This window comes from Rhipicephalus sanguineus, chromosome 9, assembly GCF_013339695.2.
Source record: "Rhipicephalus sanguineus isolate Rsan-2018 chromosome 9, BIME_Rsan_1.4, whole genome shotgun sequence".
Lineage (NCBI taxonomy): Eukaryota > Metazoa > Arthropoda > Arachnida > Ixodida > Ixodidae > Rhipicephalus > Rhipicephalus sanguineus.
This window is the reverse complement of record NC_051184.2, coordinates 149,890,314-149,917,389: the sequence shown is the minus strand read 5'-3', so window position 1 is coordinate 149,917,389 and position 27,076 is coordinate 149,890,314.

The following is a 27,076-nucleotide window of genomic DNA, read 5'->3' as shown; positions in this document are numbered from 1 at the left end:
ACTAGAACCACAGACCTTAATCTGATATGACGCCTGTATCGTAGGAGTGCATATCGTATGAGTATCATGTAGTGTTTATTGTTTCTTGTGAAATTAGATAGCAAGCACCACAACCACAATTGACGTTGCACCGTTTTACGACTGCGTGGGCTGTTTTTCCAAACCAGTTTATATACCTGCCATGGCTCTATGGTTGAATACCTGATTGCCACGCAGAATGCTTGGGTTCGATTCCTGCTGGGATCCTAATTTTCATTTGTTCCATTCGTCGAGTCAACACTGCCAGTGTTGATTTTCCTTAACACTCTAGCATTTAAGTTACCAGTGTCTGTTCTCGCCGCTCCTGGGTAGATGTAAACTGTCAATCACCTGTGGCGCATACCCGTACACCGCGGCCCGTGGCAAACGGGTATGTGCCACGCGTGTCTAGTGGAAAGGGTTTGACGACGTACGCCACAGGATTTTCACGTTATTCATGTCATGACCCAACAATCATATTCGTCATATCCTCTTACCCTCCTATGCCAATTTTGGTCTACACCAAGCTAAGGAGGCGACCGTGAGAGCACCCAGACGTAGGCGGCTAGATAGGTAGATAGATACGTAGATAGAAACGCTGAAAGTGCCAAAGGTTCGCTAAGAAACGCTTCGCATTTAAAAACGTGAGGGGGTGGGGGGCAGGAGAACGGGCGTCCGAGTCACCGTGGTGAGCGGCTAGAAAATTCGTTCGACTAGGCCGGCATCCTCGAGAAAAGCGAGTAGGGCCGCAAGGGCTGATCGGCGACGGTGCACGTGACCGGTGGGATGGAGCAAGTCCTGTAGGGTCGCACACGGCAGTCTGACGAGTCGGTACTTCATGACGAGCCGCTTCCGCGCAGTGTTGAGAGAAGGGCAGTCAAGCAATAGGTGGCACATGGTTTCGATGGCGCCGCAATCGGTGCAGTTCGGTGCAGCGGCGCCGCGAAGACGATGCCTGCGTTCCGCGGGCCACACCGAACCGGTCCTCAGGGCAAGAAGAAGCGCGCGCTCGCGGCGAGTGAAACCAGTGGCTGGGATGGGAGGAGGGGGGTGTCCGGCGGCGACCCGTGCGTCCGGATGCTCGCGCACCAGCTCCCGGCGAAGGTTGTTGCGTGCCGAGTCGAACGAGCTGGCGTAATCTGTCAGCGAAGTCTCGGCGGAGTGTGCTCGTTTTGCGAGCTCGTCTGCAGCCTCGTTGCCCGCGATGCCGACGTGTGAAGGGAGCCACTGAAGGACCACGTCACAGCCTCGTTCCTGGAGGCCCAGCAGGCTGAGAGCGGCGCTCTGAGCAAGAAGGGGGCCTCGTTCCTCCCTCGCGAGCTGGCGCAGGGCAGGTTTCGAGTCGCAGAAGATTGCTGCGCTAGAGACGGCCGGCGAATTGCGCAGGAGGTCTGCACCCAGCTGGAGCCCGACTAGCTCAGCTGTTGTTGAGGATGCAGTGGAGAGAGAAAGGGGAGAAGGGTAGAGGACATGGGGAATGCTAAGGGGGAGTGGAGAGGAGGTGTGTGGAGAGGGTATGCGCATGCGAAGTAAGTGTGGTCACGCCGCACACCACCACCACCGGACAGATACTGCCGTTTACTGCCGGCTGCCGAGAGATACGCCAGACAACGGAGACGTGACAAGGTTAGACCAAGAGGAGCTACGCCCCTAAAAAAAAGAGGCCGTCTTTAAACGGGCCGTTCATGGCGTACGGTATAAGAATAATGTCCAAGAGGTCGGTGTATGCTGCGGCTCTAAAGCGACCGTCCAGGCGTACCAACGGGCCCAAGCCGTCTTTGGAAATCGACCCCCACACGTTGACGCTACAGCGGCCGCTGCTTGCCACGCGTTGCAGATTGGGTGCGTCGAACCTGGGCAAAGGAACCGGGAAGAACATACGCATTAAATTATTTTACCACGATTTGTCACTGCTTTTGATAACAGCCACGATAGCGGGCCCTACTCTTGAATGTTGGCAGAATGCACTGCTTTTGGTAGCCCTTTCTACGAGCTGCTTTTGTCTAACGCATGTAACAAGGCGCTGATGAAACTTTTTCGGGGGGGGGGGGGCACTCTTTCCTCGCGGCAGCGGAGTGGACGGAATGAAGTACCTAGTTTTTCATGAAAACTCATACGTAGCCACCACATACATTTGCCCATCTATCATGCGCTAATGGGATATAAGGACAGCTAAAGGTTGGTTGCTTCTTTAGAGAAGCTGTGTAACTCCCGCATAGTGAAACATTCCACATGCCTCCTGCCCTACGTCCTCCACGTTCCCTGCTGCTGGTCCCATCTTGAAGTAAACGTGCTCTCGTCCGTAAAAATAATATTCTGCCACTCTTCCACCGTCCAGGATCTAGGCTCCTGTGCAAACAGCAGCCTTTTGATCCTGTTTTCTGACGAGACGAAAGGCTTCATCGCTGCAACACGGCTACGAAGGCCACCTACGTGAGCGCACTCGCGTACTACTTGCGTGCTGGCTACGAGCCCCAGGTCGTTCCGTATTTCGTTTGCCGTTATCTTCGGGTTTCGTCTCGCTGCTTCCACTATTCGCTCGTCGTCAGAGTCGGTCGTCACCTTCGGTCGGTGACCTCGGGGCAGATTAGTCAAGCGAGCTTCAGTGCTGAAAGCCTTCACGATGCTGTTCACCGACGACCGGGGGCGTCCCGCCATATCAGCGATTTGTTGCTGCGGTAAACCTGCCACAGACAAATTAACCATCTGCATCCTTTCTAAGATCGGTATTCCTGGCATTGCTTCTCGGGATTGAAACGGAAGCACGCATTGTGTTCACCTCATATATAACTATACCTGTGGCTCGGCTTCTGCTCACGTCAGCAGGTGTGGACATGCATATTATCGAGAATGTATGGGCTGAAATAAAAAAGGCCCTTTCCAGCCAGCCTCTCCACAGTTGTTCTTCGGGCTACGATGGACGGCCGTTCAAGAAGATTGGCAGAAGCTGACGCATTCTTCCTCGGCCGATCGCCTCTACGAAAGTTTACCACGCAGAATGACCGCAGTATTGGCTGCTAGGGGCGAACCAAAAAATAATAGGAGATTGTTTGAGTGTTGCACGAAGACGGGCTTGCGGCTGCTTTTTTTTTGTCGTGACAGAAAGCACGAAATAAACTTTCTACGCTTTTGTGCAGATGTTTATCATGTCTACGAACGCACGTAAGGCACAATGTCTTAGCTGAATCCCGTGTCTTACTTGCACAGCATGCGTGCCGCATCGCCAAAGCGCGCAGAACGAGAGCGTCGTATGCTCGCGCCGCGATATAAGTGGTGTGCACCGGCGAGCCTGCTCGGTCGGCATGCGAAAGCGCACGGTCCTTACAGCGCCACGCTGGCAGTGTGCACGTGGTGATCTAGAGGCCGACACGTTGGCGACCTGAAGAACAAATCTGCTCTGCAGGTGTTCTTTCCCTCGCTCTATACCACAATGCAACACCTTGCTTCCACGAGCATCCACGCGCGGCGCAATATGTAGCGGCGGCCGCGCGCTCCGAGTGTCCTGTTTTAATCCGTGAGTACTGTACACACGAACAACAGCGGTGTTGGCCTCGGCACTGTCCTTGCGCAGCGCAAACCTGGGTTCCCGGAATTTGTCGTGGCATATGCAAGTCGTACGCTTGCTAAAGCCGAGACAAATTAAATCGTCACGGAGAACGAATGCCTGGCAATCATCTGGGCCCTTACGAAGTTCCGACCTTATTTGTATGGTAGCCCATTTGATGTCTTCACCGACCATCTTGCGCTCTGCTGGTTGTCGTCATTGAAAGATCCCTCAGGCCATTTCGCCCGTTGGGCACTTCGCCTGCAAGACGCGTACTGTACCGCAAGGGACGCCAGCACGCTGGCGCCGACGCCCTGTCGCGCTTTTCCTTGCCTGACGACAATGCCCACAGCTCAGTGTCTCCCTTTGCTGTTTCTTCTATTGACATTCACACCATCGCTACCGAACAGCGCAAGGATCGCTGGACTGCCTCACTGATAGACTTACTGACTGATCCATCGGCAACAATATCCACTCACGCGTTGCGTCGTCAAGCCCACTATTTCGCCGTTCGCGACGACCTCCTCCACCGACGCAATTACAGCGGCGACGGCCGCCAGTGGCTACTAGTAATACCCCGCAGTCTACGAAAACTAGAAGCAGCGCGAAAAAAACGACGACAAAAATAGGAACACACACAACAGGACTAGCGCTGTATTTTTCCTATTTTTGTCGTCGTTTTTTTCGCGCTGCTTCTATTTTTCGCATCATGAACCGACTCGCCCAAACCTACAAGTTGTTGCCCGCAGTCTGCGTTCTGACATATGCGAGTCATTCCACTCTGATCCACAGTGCGCACAATATGGGGTATCGAAAACTTACCACCGCATTCGCCAACGGTACTTTTGGCGAGGGATGTACCGCTACGTGCAGAAGTTCGTTCGCTCTTGCATCGATTTTCAGCGCCGCAAAACTTCCACGCACCTGTCGCCGGCAGGTCTGCAACCTTTACCTTGCCCTGACCGGCCGTTTGGGCGTGTTGTTGTCGATTTGTATGGGCCACTTCCTCTGACGTCCGCTGGTAACCGATCTCACGCGATACGCGGAAACTGCCGCCCTCACAGCGGCTACAGCGCGCGATGTGGCCTCCTTCCTGCTCCACCGATTCATGCTACGTCACGGTCCACCTCAGGAGCTGCTCAGTGATCGAGGCCGCGTCTTCTTGTCGGAAGTCATCGAAGCCCATGTCCAGGAATTCGAAACATCGACAACTAGCGCCATGTGGGCTGCTAAGTGGCACCGTCACTCAATGGGAAACGACCTTTGAACATTTATTGTAGTGTAACGCTTCAATGTACGCTTAAATCACTTCGTCCATATAATATGGGAGTCATTATGCCACAGTGCGAGAAGTTTTCCTTTATTCCCATTAACTTCCTGGGTTCGAGAGCCACTTTTATGTGCTATGTGAAACTCCATAGGAGATAATTTAAAAATTTATATAAAAAACGACAGGCCTGCGCTGAAAACGCAGCACAGTCACAGCGAAAGCTGGAAGAGCGGCGTTTCTAGAGCCCGTTAAGCGCTCTTGGGGCTACAATACAAGTACACTAGAAAGGTATCCACTACGCCGTGAATCACAATTTTTGTGAAGTTGGGAAGCATCTGCTAAGCCACTATTCGTCATTCTGCGGAGAAGCGAGGCACCACCTACACGTCTGTAAGGCATTATGTGCACTTTGTTGACGCGACGACTGATGACCATGAAGAATTATGGCTCAGCCCTTTGTAATGGGTTGGAATCTTTAAACGGCCCACCAGTTATGTAATTTGCATTGGGTGACGCCCGGTCGCTATTTCACTCTCTCGTCATGCTGTATAACATACGTTGACGTGGGAGAGAGACGGGGGGGGGGGGAAGAACTTTACTGAGACCCCGAGGAAATGGATCATGCGCTTATGGGCTTCATTGGCAACCAATACAAGTACACTTGCTAGGAACCCACTACGCTATAAATAATTGTAATTTTACTGAGACCCCGAGGAAGTGGATCATGCGCTTATGGGCTTCCTTGGCAACCAATACAAGTGCACTTGCGAGGAACCCACTACGCTATAAATCATTGTAATTTTTGAGAAGTAGGGCAGCAGGCACTGTGCCATTTTTCGTCATTCTACGGAGAGCGTTGGTACCTGCTAAACGCATGTAAGGAGTTATGCGCACTTTGTTGATGCTGTGCCTGATGACGATGAAGAATTATGGCAGAGCCCTTTGTAATGGGTTCGAAGCATTCAACAACCTACTCGTTGCGCAATTCGCATTGTGTGACGCCTGTTTACAGAATTCGCGTTGTGCGACGCTTGGTGCTTATTTTACTCTTCAACCACGCTATATTACATATGCTAATGTGGTTCCTTCCCGACATGAAGCCTGTATAGGACCTTTTTGCAAAGCAGTTTCAAGCACCGGCATGGCTCAGAGGTTGAATACTGGGCTCCCACGCAGAGGGCCCGGGTTCGAACCTCGTTCCATCCTGGAATTTTTTTCTTCGTTTTTTTTTCTTATTTCGAGCGATACTGGTTACGGACACCGGCGGCGGCGGCGGCGGCGGCGGACAACTACGGCGCCAAAAATGGCCGGTGAAATGATCTCATAACAGCTTTCGCTGTAAAACAATGCGCCCTCACCTGCTTAAATCACCGAAGGGACGCAATCTCGACGATTCAATATTCGTACCTGTGAAGTTTGGCGGATGTCGGCGAAGTTTCTGAGGTTCGACGGGAACTTTTGTCTAAGGTGCATTGCAGCGAAACCGCCTTATATGGGTGCATACGCATCATAGTGTTTACGGTTGCCCTAAAACAGGTGAAAATGTCAGTGTTTTTATATAATCTTGTTTTTCTTGAAGCTGCTAAAGATATGGAGGGTATGAATACTGTGGAGGTCTTAAGTTGTTAATTAGCAATGAGAAGTCTTAGGTTAATTAGAGCAGATGGTAAAAAATGAGAATAGCTCCTCGTAATACAAAGTAAGTAACAATTGACAGGATATATTGATACGGGTACGAATTTTGCTCCACTGCGTGTAAGTAATCAAGGGTACTAATGAATTTAACAATTTACTTAAATTTTATTGGTGAAAGCGGTTAGCATAGAAGGACATGTAATTATATATATATTCAGATATAGCATTGCAATGCACGCCATTAATATTAGATGGCTCTCGCATGCAAGTAACTAGCAGTAGATACTGTTATAGCTAATTAGTAATCAAAGGTATAAGAGATATGGTAATTGTACTCTGTCATTATTAATACTTACGCCATGAAGTAAATAGAAAAGGGGTCAATAAAAATCAACTAATCCGAGGATTGCGTTGTAATGTATCACATGGAAGTGGACACGAAGAGGATCAAAGATATAACAATCTTAGATTGCTAATTAGTGATTAGGGGTCTTTTAGCTTAATTACTATGAAAAATTAACAGAGTTGACAATGACCCCCAAGAATTCACACTGAGTGAGATTTACTCAGCAACATTATGCACATTTGCACCCTGACCATATAAGTAATCACTTGTAATGAATTCACCAATTTTAAGGTTATAATAGAAATCTTTCAGTATAGAAGGATATGTACATGATATATATAGGGTATTCAATATAGGAAATTAACATCCGAGATAGATAGTAACATGCAATTATCTTTAGTGATAGTTATCGATAATTAGTAATCAGGGATAATTTGGGGAAAATCTATGGAACCTAGCAATTAAAGATGACGATTATAGCTTATTAGTGATCATTGTAGGCAGTTGCCAAGTGCGGGTATATGGTCAATAAACTAATAGGTCGACAACATAGTAATGCATCAAATGAAAGCATATAGGAAGAGGCTGAATACATTTGGAATGTGTGCTAATTGGCATTTAGGGGCTCTGCAGCGTAACTAATATTAATATTTTTTACAGCAGAGTTATGCCCACGCTTTGTACTACTCACGATGTAGACAAAACACAATCATCATTATGCCGGCGCACTCAGCATAGCTGTGCCTAGTTAAGCCATGTTAATCATAGCCAATTGTAATTAAGTTTAGTTGAGCACGATGAAAACTAATTAGCCAAGCATAATACAGCCAGAAGGCTAATTAGCCCTAATTAAGCCGAGTTGAGATTCTAGTCTGCGTAGTCATGTCGAGCTCGGCAAGAGATGCCGAGCGATACCGATATATTAATTATGAATGAGTCTAATTAGCATTAATTACGTTAATAACCTCATTAGGTCTAGATTGACTTGTGGTGAAAGCTCGTCGAGATGAAGCCTCGAGTATGTAGATTATACTAATTAAGCTCATTAGCATGATTAATCTAATTAAAATATAATTCATGCTAGCTTGACTAGGGATGCAAGTTAAGCTAGACCAAGTTCCAAATGTGCAAATTAGACCTATTACGCTAATTATTCCAATTAATCTGATTAAGCTAATTAACCTATTCGGTGTTGTGACTGCCGAGCGATACCCAATGGAACCCGATCAACGCCAAGTCTATACTCGTGATTACCAATGTGACCCCGTGAAGACTTGGTGCATCGTCGTGCGAATGCACGTGTGTCTAGTCAAGCCAAGACCAGCCAAGTAACGACCAGCTCTGCTCTAGCCAAGGTTTGCGCGACTCAGTGCAATAGTAATACCTGGGGTTTAACGTCCCAAAACCACGATATGATGAGAGACGCCGTAGTGGAGGGCTCCGGAAATTTCCACCACCTGGGGTTCTTTAACGTGCACCTAAATCTGAGTACACGGACCTCAAACATTTTCGCCTCCATCGAAAATGCAGCCGCCGCGGCCGGGATTCGATCCCGCGACCTTCGGGTCAGCAGTCGAGTGCCATAACCACTAGACCACCGTGGCGGGGCGCGCGACTCAGTGCAAGCTGCGCAAATTTTTGAAAATTAGGTCAGCTAAGCAGAATTCACGGTAAGAGTATCTTACTAATGTTGATCTACATTCGCACCTTGGTACGCAGTGCATTACTAATGAATGGTGACAATGAATTCAACATATGTTCAATTTAGGGGTGAAAGCTGTCAGTATAGGACATCAGTAAAATAGATACATAGTATCTAATCTATGCAGCTATAGATCTCAATGTATGCAGTTACAGTACAGTGGTGGGAAGTAGTAGAATATCATTCATTATTAGCAGTCATAAATATCATTAATTCGTAATCAATTATAATTATTCGTTTAATATAGATACCACCTATCACCGACAAGTGTCAAGAGAAAGGTTTACGAGAGATGACGATTTCAAGGAGTACTGCGTTGACAACGGCGCGAAAATTCGACGAAGGCTATAAGGAAAAAACAACAACACAAGCGCTCGCACATTGATGAGTTATGCAAAACAGTGGGTGCAAAAGAGCCTGATGTAAGAGAAACAATATGCAGAAGGGTGTCTTCAAGGGCCAGTTGCTACATGTTACTGCACTCAAAACCGCGCGAGAACGGCAGGAAGGCTAACGAACAAAGGAACAGCGCTTCTGTTGTTTGTTCCTAAGCCTTCGCCCCGTTTTTGCGCTGTTTGAAACGCAGTAACATGTACCAACTGACCCTTCAAGACACCCTTCTGCAATTTAAAGGAGTAATTAAATCTACTGATAGTTTTAGGAAATTAATAATTAAGTGCAGATATACGATAAAAATAAATTGAGGCATATGATTGCAAAGCATCAGATGATAGTCTAAAGAGAGAGGGCGAATGCATTGCCAGATTCTCTTGCTAATGAGCCTTTTCAAGCAATCCCAGAAAGCCCCGCGGGAGCGTGGCGCACTATGGGAAAAGTTTGTACATCGAGCGAGCCGGCCGTTCGGTCGCCCGCGGCTCGTTGGTGCCGTGGGAGCATGAAACGAAAGGAACGTACACGTCGCGGCTTGTTGAATATTCTTACATCGTAAAAGACTACACTTATCCAAATGCATCTGCCTGTATATCTAACGCATGAAATGTGAAAGGAATAACACAGTCAGTGTAGGTATTGCCGAGCGTATGTATATCGGACGTAGCAGTTAATCGATATGTGCGTTATCGCGTGCCGATGCCGTCACGACGTTCGTTTGTCAATAATGTGAGCGGAACACCGAATTCATGTTTAGTGTATGAATACTTGGAAGGTACCAATGCGAATGTGCCGTATTGAAATGCCATAGAATTTGGTGCCATTTGGTGTCATGAACACTTTTGCGCTTGCTCACTGCGTTTAGCCGCTATGGCGTATTTCAAAGATAATTTCAGTGTTAGAGACCCACCTTGCGCACGACTACACATATCTACGGCATCATTCACCTGCGAGCAAACACGTGAAAGTACAACCAGCGTTTCTAAAATGCAACAACTGCAGTTAGTATCAACGAAGGGCGCTAGAATCTTATCATTTTTTGTATACATGTATATGCGGTGCGAGCGACGCGCACGCAGTCTAATCAGTCTCTCGAGTACTCTGTAAATATCACAACCTCACCTTGCGCTTGTCGACAGTGCCGATGGATGTTGATTCCAAGTGGATGCGCGAATTGTATAGACCGCTCCTGGACTTCATCTAGAAAGCCACGTGGTATCGTTTTATTTAATTTTTGCTGCAGGGCTGGGGTCTCAAACGTGACTCGCACGTGACTGACTTCGTCCCATCCTTTTATCGGTCATCTCTAGAACGGACGAAGCCTCAAAGGGGTCAAGAGGAAACTGCGCACAGGCAAAAACCGGACGTATGCACTAAGCGATGAGGAAGGCAAAGTCACTGTCAATATGGATAGGAAAGTTAAAATAGCTGAGGAGCTTTACAAATATCTGTACAGTAGCCAGGACAACGAGGACGATAACGTAAGAAGTAGGCAAGAGGAATCGGACAACCCACCAGTAATGACATGGGAAATAAAGAAATCCTTAGAGGGAACGCAAAGAGGCAATTGCCGCTGGTTAGGATCAGGTAACATCAGATCTGTTGAAAGACGGTGGACAGATTGTTTTAGAAAAACTGCCCACCATGTATAGAAAGTGTCTCTTGACGATGAAGGTACGAGAATCTTGGAATAATTTTAAAATCAACTTAATTCATAACAAAGACGACGTCAAGGGCTTGAAATATTACATGCCGATCTGCTTACTGTCCGTTGTCTACAAGCGATTTAAAAATATAGCAAGATTCCGTACAGGCTACTCGACAATAAACACATTCACACGATCAATCAAGTGATAGAGAAATGCGCGGAATATAACCAACCCCTACATATAGCCGTCAGATATTACGAGAAGGTATTTGATTCGGTCGAGATGGCAGCAGTCATTCAGGCACGGAATCAGGGCGTCGACGAACCGTATATAAAAATACTGGAAGAAATCTTAGATTTAGGTGCACGTTAAAGAACCCTAAGTGGTCAGTAAATGCAGCACTCCAATGCGGCGTTCACATAATCATATCGTGGTTTTGAGACATTAAACGCCACTATTGCTACTACTACTAATAACAATAATAACAATTATTATTATTAATAATAATATTGTTATAATAATAATAATAATAATAATATAATAATAATTAGTAGTAGTAGTAGTAGTAGTAGTATAGTAGTAATAGTAGCAGCAGTAGTAGTAGTAGTAGTAGTAGTAGTATTACTAAGGCGTGAAACTGGTAGAGTGTTGGTTTATGTAAATTGCATTACCACAAATGAAAGCTTGAAGCATTTATATTCAAACTGTTTTATTGTTTTATCCACGGTGCATCGGTTTAAACCGCACTCGTATTAATTCGTCTAGTCGGGTTGTGGATATCACAACTTGCAATCTCACTGCACAAAAAACATATATACAGAGACCAGGATGAGCCATTTCTTTACTTGTACACCGCCAAAATACAGACACACTGCGCTGTAGCTTTTCGGATGCGACAGCAGCCCCAGGAGATGGCCTAGCGAATAAAGCAAGCAAGACTAGAGGAATATCATAGCCTTCTCCCTTTATATCTCGATTTTTTTTATCCTGCGGCAAGAGCATGCGTAATTCTGAAGTATCCATGTGCGCAATCACATGGATACTTCCGAATTATTGATAAGCAGATGCTTGTGATGGAACATGCAGAATATTAATTTAGGCAGAACTCTGTGCGTGACACTCCCGCATTAATGATGACGCGTGTGTACAAGGTTGTTTTTCATGCATTATTTTTGTTGCCCCCAAGCGGCCTACGTAAACAATAATACTTTAAGGGTCTTTACGTGCCATAACCCCATTGTCATTATCGCCAAGTCGCAGTGGGAGATTCTGTGATAGGTTTAAACACCCGGGGGTCTAGAACGTGCATCTAACAGACCTAAGTAAGCATGTGTTCTTGCATTTCGTCCCCGCCGGAATACGACCGCCGTGGCAGGGAATAGAACACGCGACCTCGCTAGAGTTACTGTATACGCTACCTTTAGGTAGCAGAGTTGCGCATCTGTTTTCCAACGCCGCTAGCAACCATGCATTGCGGAGAAGCTGACGCTCGGGCCAATTTTTGTATTTCTCGACGCCGCCGCTGCAGCTCACTCAATTAACTCTAGTCATCGACAGCCAATGTTTATCGCCTGCCTTCGACACGCCAGACATGTTTATCGGCGACGCGGTAGGCATGTCGCCTGCAAAAATGGAGTGCGACTTCACCGCATAGCTGTGGTTGCTAGCCGGACCTATGCGCTACTCTGCTACCTAAAGGTAGCATATACAGTGACTCTAGACCTCGCTACTCAGCAGCGCCACACTTTATCAGCCAATTGCTTCCACGCGTTGGCGGCGTCAACAAAAAATCATCACGTGATGACATCACGATGGGACGTTATTATGGCGTCACACATTCCCAAGATGACGTAATTATGACGGCATGATGACGTCACATAACGTGACTTCATCACATGACATTGTCGCATTGCACTGCCTCTGTGATCGGTTGGCCAATCACAGAGGCAGTGCAAAACTACGTTAGGTGCAGAAAGCTTTTGCACGAGGGTGGGGCAGAACAGACACATCGAATGACGACAAGAAGAAAACTTTCACCTTCGAGTCGCCTTAGCCTAATGCATAAGGAGCCCAGTGCGTTTCTTTTTATACGAATGATAGGCCTTGTCTACGAGAAGTTCTTCTCGCAAACGTAGTCACGAGGCGTGCGCTTTCGACCTTTCCTTGGCATGGCACGAGCCCACGCTTCCAAGCTCACCGGGTCACTAGGAGCTTTGAAAATCACAAGCCATACAACACTGCCCTCTTAATTAATGATATTACTTAACACCCTCTAGTGTTTATTGGCATTACTGTACGATTGAGACGATAGTAATGAGTGATGCGAGGAAACCGAAGAATTTGATCGTATAAGATTTCTGACAAATTCGGTCCGTCACTTAGCAGGCGAATATCGTGTCTACTAAGTATGAAAATAAGCAAAAAGTAGGCCATACCTTTAAGAGGGGGGTCACACTTTCTGCGAGATGTGAGTCGAGCACTGCAACACACTGCTTTCAGCGTCATTGACTGCAGCGCGTGGCTTCAGTTAAGCTCCCATTGCGAGAAGCTCAATGCGGCCACTCTAGAAGCGCCACGAACCAACACAGAAAAAAAGTGGGGCTCATCACGTAAGAAAAACAGAGTATGTACATTGCCTACGGTACGTAACGAAATGCAGGGAAAGAACTCCGCTTGCAGACTTGCAGACCATCGCCGTGGTATAGGTAAGGCCTGCGTTAATAATATCCGGGATTTAACGTCCCAAAACCACGATATGATTATGAGAGACGCCGTAGTGGAGTGCTCCGGAATACTTGACCATCCGGTGTTCTTTAACGTGCACTAACATCGCACAATACACAGGCCCCTAGCATTTCGCATTCATCGAAATGAGACCGTCGCGGCCAGGATCGAACTTGGGGCCTTCCGGTTAGCAGCCGAGCACCATATTTACTGCTCCACCGAGGCGGACAAGGCCTGTGTTGACAGCAATGTTTACCTTCTGGCAGCACGGTAACAGGGCAGTTCAATGCCTTGCAACTGTTATAATAGGGGGTACACCCTGCTATTGTAAGAGTTGCACACACACTAGCGATGTGTATGTGTGCTTCTTTTCGTTTTCTGTCCCCTCTCGGCACGCTTTTTCACGCTCAACAGTGAACTAATTGACTAAAAAAAAGAAAGATATTCGTGGAAGGTTGCTCAGCTTGCCTTTAACAACTTTCAGTGTAATCCACTATTTGAGAAACATCGCCTCATGAGGTGCTACGTTGTCTATCGGTAAACAAAGTCACGAAACAGAGAATAAACATAAAACGGCTTTTCGAGAACCTTCCACGTCACTTGCGAACATAAGCAAAAGATTTCAACTCGTAATGAAAATATTAAATGGGTCCTGACGACAGACTTTTTAACGAACTTTACCATGTAAAAATAGAAACAAGCTATTTTGTCCAGAATAAAACTGGCCGCAAGAACCGGGTTTCAAGCCGCGACCTCCTGCAATTCTACAGACCAGCATAATATAATAGTAATAATTGTTGAGCTTTAGCGTCCCAAAACCCCGATATGATTATGAGAGACGCCGTAGTGGAGGGCTCCGGAAATTTCGACCAACTGGGGTTCTTTAACATACACCTAAATCTAAGTACACGGGCCTCTAGCGTTTTCGTCTCCATCGAAAATATGGCCGCTGCGGCCGGTATTCGATCCCGCGACCTGCGGGTCAGCAGTCGAGCATCTTATTCACTAGGCCACCCTGAAGGGTTGCAGATCAGCATAGGCAGTCAAACAAGAAGGCGAGTTTCACGATACTTTATATCAGTCTAATCTGTTTCATCCCTCTTTCACCAACACTTAGCGGAGAGGAAAACGCGGCCTGGGTAGCATGTCATGAGCATAATGAAGTCGGTGATTTCCGGCGTCTTTAGTTATCGACTAAAACGCGTTCTTGGGCTAGTTGTTGCATGGTCTGACAAGAATTTGGAGGCACAAAGGAACGAGGACAAGAAATGACAGGACTGGTGCCAAACTAAAAACTGTTTTATTGGAAAGAACATTGCATTCCAGGTAGCTTCACGCGCATGGGTGAGTCACATTGACAATCACGGTAACAGAATGACAACCTACTTTGAGTTATCAAGACTTGTCTAAAAAGTGCAATTCGTTGCGATATAAATTCAAGGAAGGCACACTAACACATTGGGCACCCTTCTTATTTATGCAAAAAGCCTCCAACAATTCTCTGGCCACTTGGTTTCGAATTTTCCCAAGCACCCTGGTTTCCGAAGACCGGGGCGCGCATGCGCAGGACTTGCAGTGCGAAGGCAAGTGTAAACCAGATACATTGTTAAGGGAGGCTTCATGTTCCATTAGTAGGATATTTAAACATCGACCAGTGTGGCCGATGTATGTCCTACCACAGCTGAGGGGTATTTCGTAAACCACCCCAACTACGCATGGGCAATACGGATTTACATGCTGTATGTCATAGGCGGCCTTATTGTTTTTCTCAGACACACGGGCGCATAGCAGCGGGAGCTTGTTAGGGGCGCTGTTGAAACTAAGGTGACTTTATTAAAATGATTCTTTTTAAGAAGATCATTGAATAATATTGTGCTTGCAAAGGTATTGTTGCTTTACCTCTGCTGGTAATTGAGCTTTAAAGAAAAATGTCTGTCGGCAGCGAATATAACACGGCAAGACGTCTTGTAAAAGCGCGAAATATTGAATTCATAAATTGAGACCAACTGAAATTAGGGACGGCAAGCGTCTGTCTACACATTTTGAAACCCGCGATCGTCATCACCGCCTCACAAGCTTGTATTATTTTCTGGAAGTTAGGTTTTTCACACTACAAAAACAGCAGTGCTGAAGGACGTTCTTGCTTTAGAACTTTTAAGAAACCCGTGGGAGCCAACAACAATATAATCGGACGAAATATATTGAAGAGGCAAAGGATGCGAAGAAGGGCAGCACGCTCTTTCGAGAGCTCGTCATTATCAAGCGCAGCCAAGCGACATGTAAGCCTCCTTTCATTGCAACAGAACTGCTGATTCATGGTCGAGCAGCCCAACCGGCCGCTCGTTGCATGCGCTGCGGTTATCAGTCGTCGATTTAGGTTCGCTCTCGCTGCTTGTAGCGGATATCGTCGTCGTGCTTTTTTATGTATTGTGGTTTTCTCGATTCGCGCGACTACGGCAAGCGTCATCGCGCGAATTTTGAACGTTGAAGGTCCGTACGCCACGTGGTGTGAAAAAAGGTGAACTAAAAGCGATGTCCCGAACTCCTGGGTATGATTCTAAAGGAGTGCAACGTTGTTCACCGCAAAACTACTGCTTACCACCCGCAGACGAATGGCCTCACCGAACGCTTTAACCGCACGCTCGGCGACATGCTCTCCATGTACGTCGCCGCCGATCACACCAATTGGGATGCAATTCTGCCCTTCGTCACCTGCGCCTACAATACCGCCGCTCATAGAACTACAGGTTTTTCTTCGTTTTTCTTATTGTATGGCAGGCACCCCTCGCACCCAATCGACACAATCCTTCCATACAAGCCGGATCGATCTGAGTGTGCGCCGATTTCCGATACAGCCCGACTTGCTGAAGTGTCGAGAATTTGCCAAGACCTTCACTACGCATGACCAACAGCGGCAGAGGAGCATTAGCGGTGACAGAATCACTTCTGAGCCGACGTTCCTCCCAGGAGCGCCCGTATGATTCTCGATCCCTACCACTGCAACTGGCCTCTCTTCAAAATTACTGCCCAAATACGAAGGCGCCTACCGTGTCGTTCAACGCACATCCCCTGTAAACTACCTGATCGAAGCCATCAATCCATCCTCGGACATGCACCGTCGAGGGCACGCCATTGTAAACGTGGGGCGCCTCAAGGCCTACCCGCTCATTGTGACAAGTTGTTAAGTCACCAGGCAGCTCCCTTTTCGTACCCAGGGTAATTGTAGCGAAGCTTTGTAACTCTGAAGTGGGTCGTCCTCTCCAGCCCCTTCTAGTGGGTCGCACTCTTCGGCTCTTTTCAGAGAGAACGCAGCTCGTGCAGAGAGTCGGTCCCCGCCTTGACTGTTGCTGTCGTCCATCGCCGCCGAGTGTCCGCCAATAAACATCTTTATCGCGCAATCAATGCTGTGCTTGCTGCGGCCGCCTCACAAGAAATTGAGGCCAGCTCACCCGAGAACCACCGCGAGCTACGGCGTTCCCTTACGCAGCTGTCAGAGCAACTGGGCTGCTTGGCCTAGGCACACTCCGAATTTTCACCCGCCGTCCTGCCATCGCCGGCTCCCTGCGAACTACCGGTATTTCGCGGATTTCAGAAAGACGCCGAAAATTGGGTGGCGACCACCAACGCTGCCGGAGCTCGCGAGGCCTGGACGGATTAGCAAAAATGGTGGATGGCCGTCGACCACCTTCGCGATGCCACCAAGGCATGGCACGCCTACGAAGGTATCAGGCTACGATCCTGCCCTGAATGGTGTGCCAAAGTGACGAGTCGTTTTCGTCCCCTTTCGTATGCCTTCGACCCTATCACCTTCGACCCACTCGCTACCGCGGATGGGAGATGCGACGAAAACCACTTCGACGGTAAAGTTGTGCCCCGCAGCCCTTGCGCAGAGAGCATCGCAGAATGCCACGCGGTAGACAGAAACACCGGCCGCAAGCAGGGTTCCCCGTCACACAGCCCTTATTACGCAATGTTACTACAGACAGTGCCATCACTAGAGAGCACGACCACCTTCAAGCAACAACGGTCGGTGACGCGCACTACAAGACTAGCAACGCGTGCGAACAGCCAAGGCTCTTCTCGCGCCTCATACATATGACTTTCGTAAAGGTCGGGAAGAGCCCATGGCATTCATCACTGTGTTCCAAGACCCACCGGAGCTGCTAGCAATACCAGAGCCCATACACATACTATCGTCTACCCTGAAGAAGCGTGCTCCGGAACCACCTGTCATGGCACCCGATGCCCCACCCAAACCACCTCCCGAACCGTCGGACGTCCGCCACACACATAAGTGTCGCCACTTGCAAAGTGGCAGCCAAAGTTGTCATTGAAGACCGGTCACTAGAGCCCAAGTCTACCGGTGGTTCGGATGGTGACAGCTCTGCGGGACAAGGCATTAGAGTGGACGTAAACCCGACCTTGCAACTAAATCCTGCCTATGAGCTCACGGTAGTTATGTTCCCTCAACTTGAAATGTCATGGCCGTCAACTTTACGGCGCAAAAGACCTCCGACAGCACGTTCAGACCTCCGACAGCACGAACCTTCGTTCCGCATTGACTACTCACTGCTACCCGCTAGTTGCGCCTTCTGCAGAGCACGTTGGATGGCAGCGTGGCCGAGACCTGCGGACGCAACGAGGCAGCCAATGTCGACCACCTGAGTCTTCGACGCTTCAAGACACGTCATGGCGTACGCAAGAGAGGCACACAGGCACATACAGAACCTTGCGCTAGAGACGGTTTTTATAACTGAGTCGCTTCTGTGTCAAAGACCTGTGGACTTGTGCCTAACAACGCGGCACTACCAATGTCGTCCGCCCGAAAGCATTCCGGCAGCTCGACATGCAAGTTCGCAGCGTGGCCGAGTGTAAGGAAGAAGCAGCGGTGCTTGGGCACGGGCGCGAGAAGGGCACAGGCTGGCGTGAAGAAGAGAACAACGAAGTCAGAGAATAGAACAGCCGGCCTAGCGTACGGGCGTTCTCCCTGTTCTCTTTCTTTACAATATATATATATATATATATATATATATATATATATATATATATATATAAGGGATGAAGAAACAAACTACGACTTTCTTTGGTTCGGCACTGTATATTTTCACTGACGTTTCGTCCGGTGGACCAGACTTTGTCGAAGTAACAAGTACATCGCGGTGGGTTTCCTTATAAACATGCTTAAAGTATATAGTTTCAAAGAACTTATCGATAGAAAGAATGACAACATAAGATAGCGGTCACACGCAGTCGACATAGATTCATGCGCGCACATTTGGGACTCGTGGCAGCGAAGTCAGGTTATACAGAGTAAGATAGATTGCACACGCAGTTGATACCGCATTACACACTAGTGATATGACAGAATAATTGGATTGCACGTCACATGGAGGAAAAGGGAGGGGGCGGATGACCTCAGATCTGCGCTTTATCTATTTTTTTCGCGGGATCGTAATCACATGCTAGCATTAAACTGCAAACAGTCTGAGATCGCAAACAGAAAATCTACGCAGCACTAAGATCAATTTTTACTTTTTAACTTCTCCTGAAGTACGCTTCAAACACATCAAAGTTAATACAAGAAGAAACTAAAAAAACAGCATAGACACCGTACATGATGCACACAACTCAGTACGTATGCACGTAGTCTGGTATGAAAGCTGAAAGATAGTGGGTGATTACCAACGTAACCGTACAAGAAACACGAGCGATATTAGAAACAGAGCTGCCTATCCCGTTGAAGACCCGGTTATGATTAATAGTGCTTAGTGGGAACGCTTGTAAGTGTGCCTGTGCTTTTGTTGACACCGGATGAGACGGTGTTAAACTTATCGATTAGGTAGGACTCGCGGGCTTCACGATCATGATGAGAGCGAAAGCCTCACTTAAGTATAGTGGCACGAATATTTTCAAAAGAATGTCCAGGTAAACGAATGTGTTTTGATAATGGTAGGCTAGGAGGCTTATTGGAATGCGATCTATGGTTGTTAAAGCGTATTCTAAATGAAGTTTCCGTTTGGCCAATGTGCTGTTTTTTGCAGAGGGTACACTGAAGCATGTATATAACGTTAGAACTATCGCATTTAATGAACCTCGAATGTTAAGGGAGAAGTCTGAAAACGTGTTATTGGCTTTCTGTGTCGTTTGCATATGTACGCATACCTTGCAACGTGATTTGTTGCAGGGTGCACAGACGGTTATTTCTCTCAAGCTCGTCAGAGTGATCGACAGACGCTCGTTACATCGTGACCAAGAAAAAGCCCTCTTTAATGTTTCGTCGTGAAATATATACAGTCAGAATGATCACATGACTCTCGTGATAACCGGATGATGGAAACAAGGATAGCGCGTGTCTCGGCGCTTGTCTCTGGAACAGACGGCCACAGAATGCAGCAGGATGACGTCATAATTTCGGGCTTATTTACTTTCGATGACTTTAATAAATGTCGGAGATTTTGAGACCGTCGGTACACAACGCGAGATGGTTCAGGAAAAATACTCTTGACATGTTCGCTTTGGGCAAGGATATTGTAGTGGTGTTTTAATATAGAGTGTACCTTTGGTGCTGATGCTGAGTGTGTTAGTACGAGGTTGGTGCTATTCTGTTTTTCGGGCAAACGGTTCCCCCTCAGAATTTCCGCTCTATTTAATTTATCTGCTCGACCTATTGCGTCATCGATTAAAGCCGATGGATATTGCCGTTTAGTGAGAGAAGTTTTAAGTTGTTCGCAATTAGCTATGAAATCCTCGCGGTTGGAGCACAGTCGTTTAAAGCGATGGGCCTGACTATAGGGAATGGCGGTCTTGCAATGTCGTACATGGCTGCTCTTGAAATGCAGAAGCGGGTTTTTGTCAGTAGGTTTACGATATAGTTTAGTCAGCAGTTTTCCTTCGCATAGCGACACAGTGACGTCTAGACAGTTTACCGAAAGTGGCGAGTAACTGTGCGACAGTTTGATTGGCGGGTGGAAATGATTAAACGCATCTATAAATTTCGAGAGGTATTGCTCCCCATATGTCCAAATCAAGAAGATATCATCAAAGAAACGCTTATAAGAAAGGCTGCATGTCAGTGCTGGATAAGAAATCATTCTCCAAAATATCCATAAAGATATTAGCATAATTCGGACCTATTCAGGTTCCAGCTGAGCGGTACTTCGATGGGACCCCGAAGCAGAAATTCACATAAGGAAGGAAGGAAGAAGAAACAAGCGGAAGGACAGGGAGGTTAGCCAGTTCTCAGACCGGCTAGTTACCCTGTGCTGGGGGAAGGGGTAAGGGGGATAAAAGATAATAGAAGAGAGATGTTAGAAAAAAAGGAGAGCAAGAAAAGGAAAAAGAAAAAGAGAGGAGAAAAAAGGAAACGAGAATATGTCACTACTTAGAGTCTGTCTCTAAGGCCAGTCTTCCGCAAGAAGCGTAATAATGCTTTTAAAGCCTTCTGCGCTGACGATGGACTCGGCCAGGGTCCCAAAGCCCTTTGTTCCGACAAAGGGCGATTATCAAGTTTATCTAGCGCATTGGAAAGTTCTTGTCTTGGCGCACTGAAACAGGGACACTCACACAGAAGATGGGAGATCGTTTCTTCGCAGCTGCAGTAATTGCATGTGGAGTTGTTGGCCATTCCAATCAGACAGGAGTAGGCATTCGTGAAGGTCACGCCAAGCCACAGGCGGCACAGAAGCGTCTCCTCAGCTCGCGATATTCCTGACGGTAGACGGAGCTGGAGATTGGGATCCAAGCTGTGTAGACGAGCGTTGGTGAATTCAGCCGAGTTCCACTGGGCAAGTGTGAGTTCATGTGCCAGCGAACGAAGTCTTGTAGCTGCGTCGGTTCTGGAGAACGGTATATCTGCGTAGTGGTCACTGTCATGTGCAGATCGGGCGGCCTCATCCGCACGGTCGTTCCCGTAGATACCACAATGACCCGGTATCCACTGATACGCTATGTTGTGTTGTTTCTCGACTGCATGGTGGTGAAGGAGCCTTATAGCAGCGACTAACTGCTCATTGGGTCCATAACGAAATGGCGACATAAGACATTGAAAAGCTGCCTTGGAGTCAGAGAAGATGGACCAAGCTTGCGAAGGTTGTTCAGTTACAAATTCTAGTGCTGCACGGATGGCGGCGAGTTCTGCGGTCGTTGATGATGTCAAATGCGTTGTCTTGAATTTTATGGTGATTGACTTCGCGGGAATAAATACTGCCCCTGCTGAGCTTGCAGAAGAGACAGAACCGTCCGTGTAAATGTGAAGGCGTCCGCTGTGTTTCTCATGCAGGTACAGTAGTGTGGCTTGTTGTAGGGCTAAATATGACAACTGTTTCTTCTTTTGGATTCCGGGAATGGTGAGTAGGGCTTCGAGTGGGTGTAGGCACCACAATGGTAACGGCGGTCTTTCTGCATGCGTGAAGGTCGAGGGAATCACTGCTCGATGTGATGCTACAGTACCGCTGAACGCAGAGTGCGGCCTAGATGTAGGAAGTGAGGCGAGGTGGTGCGACGGAATCCGAGCAAAATGTCTGATGTGCATTCTCAAAGCATCGACGCGTATGTATGTAGTGATTGGATGGTCACGCGCGATGACGACAGTCGCTGCTGTAGATGTGCATCTCGGAAGGCCAAAGCATATTTTCAGTGCTTGAGCTTGAAGCGACTGGAGGAGACGCACGTTCGTTCTTCGGGTTTTACAAAGCACAGGTAGGCTGTAGCGCATGAAACCGTGGAACAGAACGGTATAAAGTTGAAGCATCGCTCGCACAGATGCACCCCACGATTTTCCAGCAAGAAACCTTAAGACGTGGGTGATCATGGTCAGTTTCTTCTTCACGTAGGCGATGTGAGGGCTCCAGGACAGGTCGCGATCGAATATGACCCCAGAAAGCGGTGGGTCTTCTCATAAGTGATAGCATGGCCGTTGATTTTAATTACATACGGGCCCATCGCCTTGCGCGTGAAGGCAACAAGTGAGCACTTTTCTGATGACAGCTCCAGCCCCCGTCCTTGAAGGTACTTTGTCGTCAGTGTAGCCGCTCTTTGAAGCCTGGCACGTACGTGAAGACGCGTCACCCCCGAAGCCCAGATGCAAATGTCATCGGCATATATTGATAGATGAACAGACCGTGGAAGTGCGTCAACCAGGCCGAGAAGCGCTAAGTTAAAAAGTGTGGGGCTCAGAACTCCACCTTGAGGCACGCCGCGACAGGTGTAATGGTGCGTGGTTCGACCATCTTCAGTCTGTGCAAAGACGGTCCTGGCCTTCAAATAGCTGTCAATCCATTGGTAAACACGGCCGCCTAATCCAATACTTCCCAAGACATCCAGAATGGCTTCATGCGATACGTTGTCGTAGGCGCCTTTCACGTCAGTTAATCTTTTTAGGTTGTTTTGCTGTTGCACCGGCGAAACCAGGTCGATAACGTTATCAATGGACGACCGTCCATGCCGAAAGCCGGTCATAGCCTCAGGGTATATCTTATAGTGCTCCAGCTACCACTCTAGGCGAGTCAATACCATCCTCTCCATCACTTTTCCAAAACAGCTGGCAAGTGCGATGGGGTGATATGAGGTCAAGTCTAGAGGAGATTTACCTGGCTTAAGCAGAGGAACGAGGCGGCTGGATTTCCACGAAGGAGAGACCAGTCCGTTGCATCATGAGTCATTGTACACGGCCAGAAGGGCACGCCGAGCTGCTTGACCGAGGTTGCAAAGTGCCAGATAAGTGACCCCATCAGGTCCAGGTGATGAAGATCGCTTGCATGCAGTCAAGGCTGCCTGAAGTTTCTCTGGAGAGAACAGATTGTCCATTCTTGAATCTTTTGAACCTGGCGCGCTTCTTAGGTAACGCGTGGTGGACGCAGACACCTGACCGGCAACCTTCACGCAGAAATCTTCTGCGACTTCAATTTCGCGGCGACCTTGGTGGAGAGCAAGGCATTTGAAGGGGCGATGTTGGTGCGGCGATGTTCGTAGGCCGCGAACAATCCTCCATATTTGCGATAGAGGCTTGTGTGGATCAAGCGACTCGCACAAAGATTTCCACCTGAATGACTGGAGTGAGTTGATCCGACGCTGAATCTTCTTCTGCAGACGTCTTGCCTCCCTGAAGTCGTAAATGGATTTTGTGCGCCTATAGCGTCGTTCGGCACGGCGACGGATAGTTCTGAGCCGCTCCAATTCCGCTTCAGACTCGCAAAATTTCAATGAAAGTTCAAAATTATAAGTAGCTTCGTGAGCAGCATCTCTGATCATACCCTCCAGATTTTCGAGAGGACAAGCTTCATTTTCCTGACACCACTATTCTGTTAGCGACCTGAACTTTGGCCAGTCGATGCGAGGCGTAGCGGTGAAATTTTGTAATTTGCTCAGGCCCTTGATTTTTAAATAGCTCGGAATGTGGTCACTCCCACGGGTCTCATTATCTGCAAACCACTGCACCTTGTGAGTGAGGCTTCGTGACACAAACGTGAGGTCGAGGCGGCTGCTGTATGTCGATCCCCGTAGAAACGTAGGACTGTCGTCGTTTACGCAGCGCAGCTCTTGATCCGACGCAAAGGAGACAACTTGTCTTCCACGACGATCCATCTTTAGACTTCCCCATGGTGGGTGGTGAGCGTTGAAATCACCGGTAACAATCCACGGTCCAGGAGTCGCTGATAAAATTGCGCTTAGCCTTGCAGAGTCAAAACGGCTTGAAGGTGAAATATATGTACCTACTAGAGTGAAAGTGAAGTCCCTGCGTTTTACTGTCAGGCAGACATACTGGTTGTTATCATCAGGTGTTACTGGGTGTTCGATATAGGTAAGCCCGCATCTGATATAAACGATGACTTTACTCTGCTCGTTGCAGGTGGTCGACTTGAAGGCTTCGTACCTAGATAATCGTATTGAATTGTGAAGGCGTGGCTCGCAAATGACGATAATGGGGAAGTGGTTCTTGAACACAAACGGTCGAATATCCGATATGCGGGGTTTGAGGCCTCGGGCATTCCATTGGAAAATCGATGCTTCTTTGACATCTTTACGGAAGGCTTGCAGAGGAGGAGCCATGGTGCTTTTCCAGGCTTGACAGCACCGGGTTCAGTGCATCCAATATTTGAAGTGCACTCTTAGCCGCCGGAGTGTTGATGCTAGTTAGGAGCGCACGAATCGTATTCATGAGGGCCTTTACCATGGCTACGATCTCCTTATCTCGACTATCCCCGCACTGTCGTTCAGAAGTGATTTTAGACGAGCGACGCTGTGGCTCTGTTGGCGGGTCCACCGTCGGCAGCGCTGGCCATGCGTTAGGTGGGCCGATGATGCTCCCGTCTTAGACTGTTCGTTGCCGGTGTTGCTGGACGCCTGTGGTGATGTATGGACGGTCATTTGGAGATGTGCGTTCCCAGCTTCGGCAGCAGGCTGAGAAGGCCTCCGGCGACGAGAACGCCGGCGTCGCACCTTGGCAGCAGCCTCTCTGTGGGTTGAGCCGTCCCGGACCATTTGCCTCAACACCTGTATCTCCTTTATCATATTTGGCCAATCCTTTGACGATGCGTCGTGTGGGCCGTGACAATTGCCGCACTTGCGATGTTCTGCATGGCAGGCGTCTGTGCTGTGCGACTCTGAGCATCGCGAACACACGGCAGGGTTTGTACAAACAGCGCTCACGTGTCCCATCTTAAGACAGTTGCGGCATTGAAGTGGCCTCGGCACAAAGGGTCGCACTGCGTGTCGAAAATGGCCGACTTTGACTTGCGATGGAAGGCTGTCTCCCTTACACCAGTTTAACACAGCGGGAGTTACCCAGACGACGGGCTTGCAGTATGATAAGTCCTTCCGTCACCGGCTGAATGAGAACCGGGAAGTCACTTTCGCTTATGGAAATGTCGACGTCGTATATAACACCGGCTGTAGTCCCTGCCGTCAGGTATGTAGGAACGCACGTTTATGTCCTCCAACACCTTCACGTTGCTCAATACACCCAGTGTGCTTCGTTGCGTGACGTCTATGGCGAGAACATTCTTACGGCCATTGATCCGCACATCCACGATTTGTCCCGGGGCGATGGCCTCAAAAGACCTAGACGTGGCTTGACGATTGAGCCGGTTTAGACTATCAGCAGCAGCCACCGGTACAAACAGAATTGTGTGAACCGGTGGCTCTCGCGTCTTCGTAGTGGTCTTACTTGATGAAGGAGATGCCATCAGTAGTCTTCTTTTTGCTTTGCGCCTTGTCACAGGCACAAAGTCACCTTCATCTGAGCTTTCGTCACTGGCCGTAGAGTAGATCAGCGTGTCCTCGCTGTCGGCATCACTCGGGTGGCCGATGCGCTTTCTCGGAGCAGCTGCAGTTGACGTGGATGGTTTGGGCGAAAGCCCAGGTGTATCCACGTCCATTTCCGCAGGCACCAGGACGGTGTCTTCCGCAAACACCAAACAAATTCACATTAAAATAAGCAACATTGCAAATAAAAAGGTTCAAATTTCATTTCAACAACTGATGTTTGCGTTAGCTCCTGAGAGCAAGTTGCAACATAGCTATTTCAGTTCAGCGCGTTTCCTATAACGAACTTCTCCTGGGGTTCCTTGAAGTTTGTTCAAGTGAAGTTTCACTGGTGCTTTACTCATGGTGAAAATCGTGGCGATGTTTCACTTGGTGGCAACGGGATCCTGCGAGACGACCACCATTTCGCAGAACCGACTTGTGGCGCACGGTTGACCATCGACCCCTTTGCATCGAGATGCTGGACAACTTTCTCGTCCCGCCTCTTTTCGCTTTGAAGGTCGTCGCGCGCATGATGGTGAAAGCTTGTCGACCAGCCACGTAGCTTCACCAATCGTCGTTGGCAATCTCCGTCACCTGTGCGTCACACTTCCACGAACCGCCAGAGCTACGCTGACGTCGCCACAGGCCGTTCCTCTAGCCCGCGCCGGGGAAACTAACTGTTGTGACCTCCGGGGGCAAGGTTGCCAATCGTCCAGACGCCGAAAAGTCCCCCCTACCACCGCAAGAACACGATATGAAGACGACTACGACTACGACAATCACGACGACGACGAATACTAATACCGACGAAATTGTACGTGGCGATCTTAGCGTCCCCATGGACGGACATCACTTGACAGCACTTGTTGACACAGGCGCTGACTTCTCGATTATGCGACAAGAGCTTGCCAAGATTCCACAGCAGTCTAGGCAGCAGCAGCATCGAGCAGTACATAATCACTTGCTTTGCTTGTGCAGCACTCCGACGAACAACGGCGAATCCACGGCAGTACCCGCTCGTGATATTGCCGGGGACATCCGACTTTGCTGCCACTTGACTACACGTGCCGAGACTGTGACGTGCGCCTCTCACCTGGCCATCGAATGTTACGCCTCCCGCCTGAACTACTGACGTCACCATAATGCTATAAAGCCACTACCCACAGCATACGGCTCATCATTCCAGAGCAGTCCAGGCAGCAGCAGCATCGAGCAGTACATAATCACTTGCTTTGTTTCGTGCAGGTACATACGTGCTCTGGCCTTGACCACTTTGAATTTTACGAATTAGGCTCCTAGACAGCTCTGTGAAGAACTGTGATCATTTTGAACATGTCCCCAAAACAGCCTACGACTGTAAAGGAACTGGCAAGGGCTCTTGCTGATTTAACTGCCAGAATTATTGACAACCATGACGACCTAAATAAGGACCTGAAGAAAATAATTGAGCACGAAATTGAACCTGTCAAGGAGGGGATGGATTTTATAATTAAGAGGTTCGACGAATTCAACGCCGAGCTACTAGCAGTGAAGAAGGAATTTACCACTGTGAGGG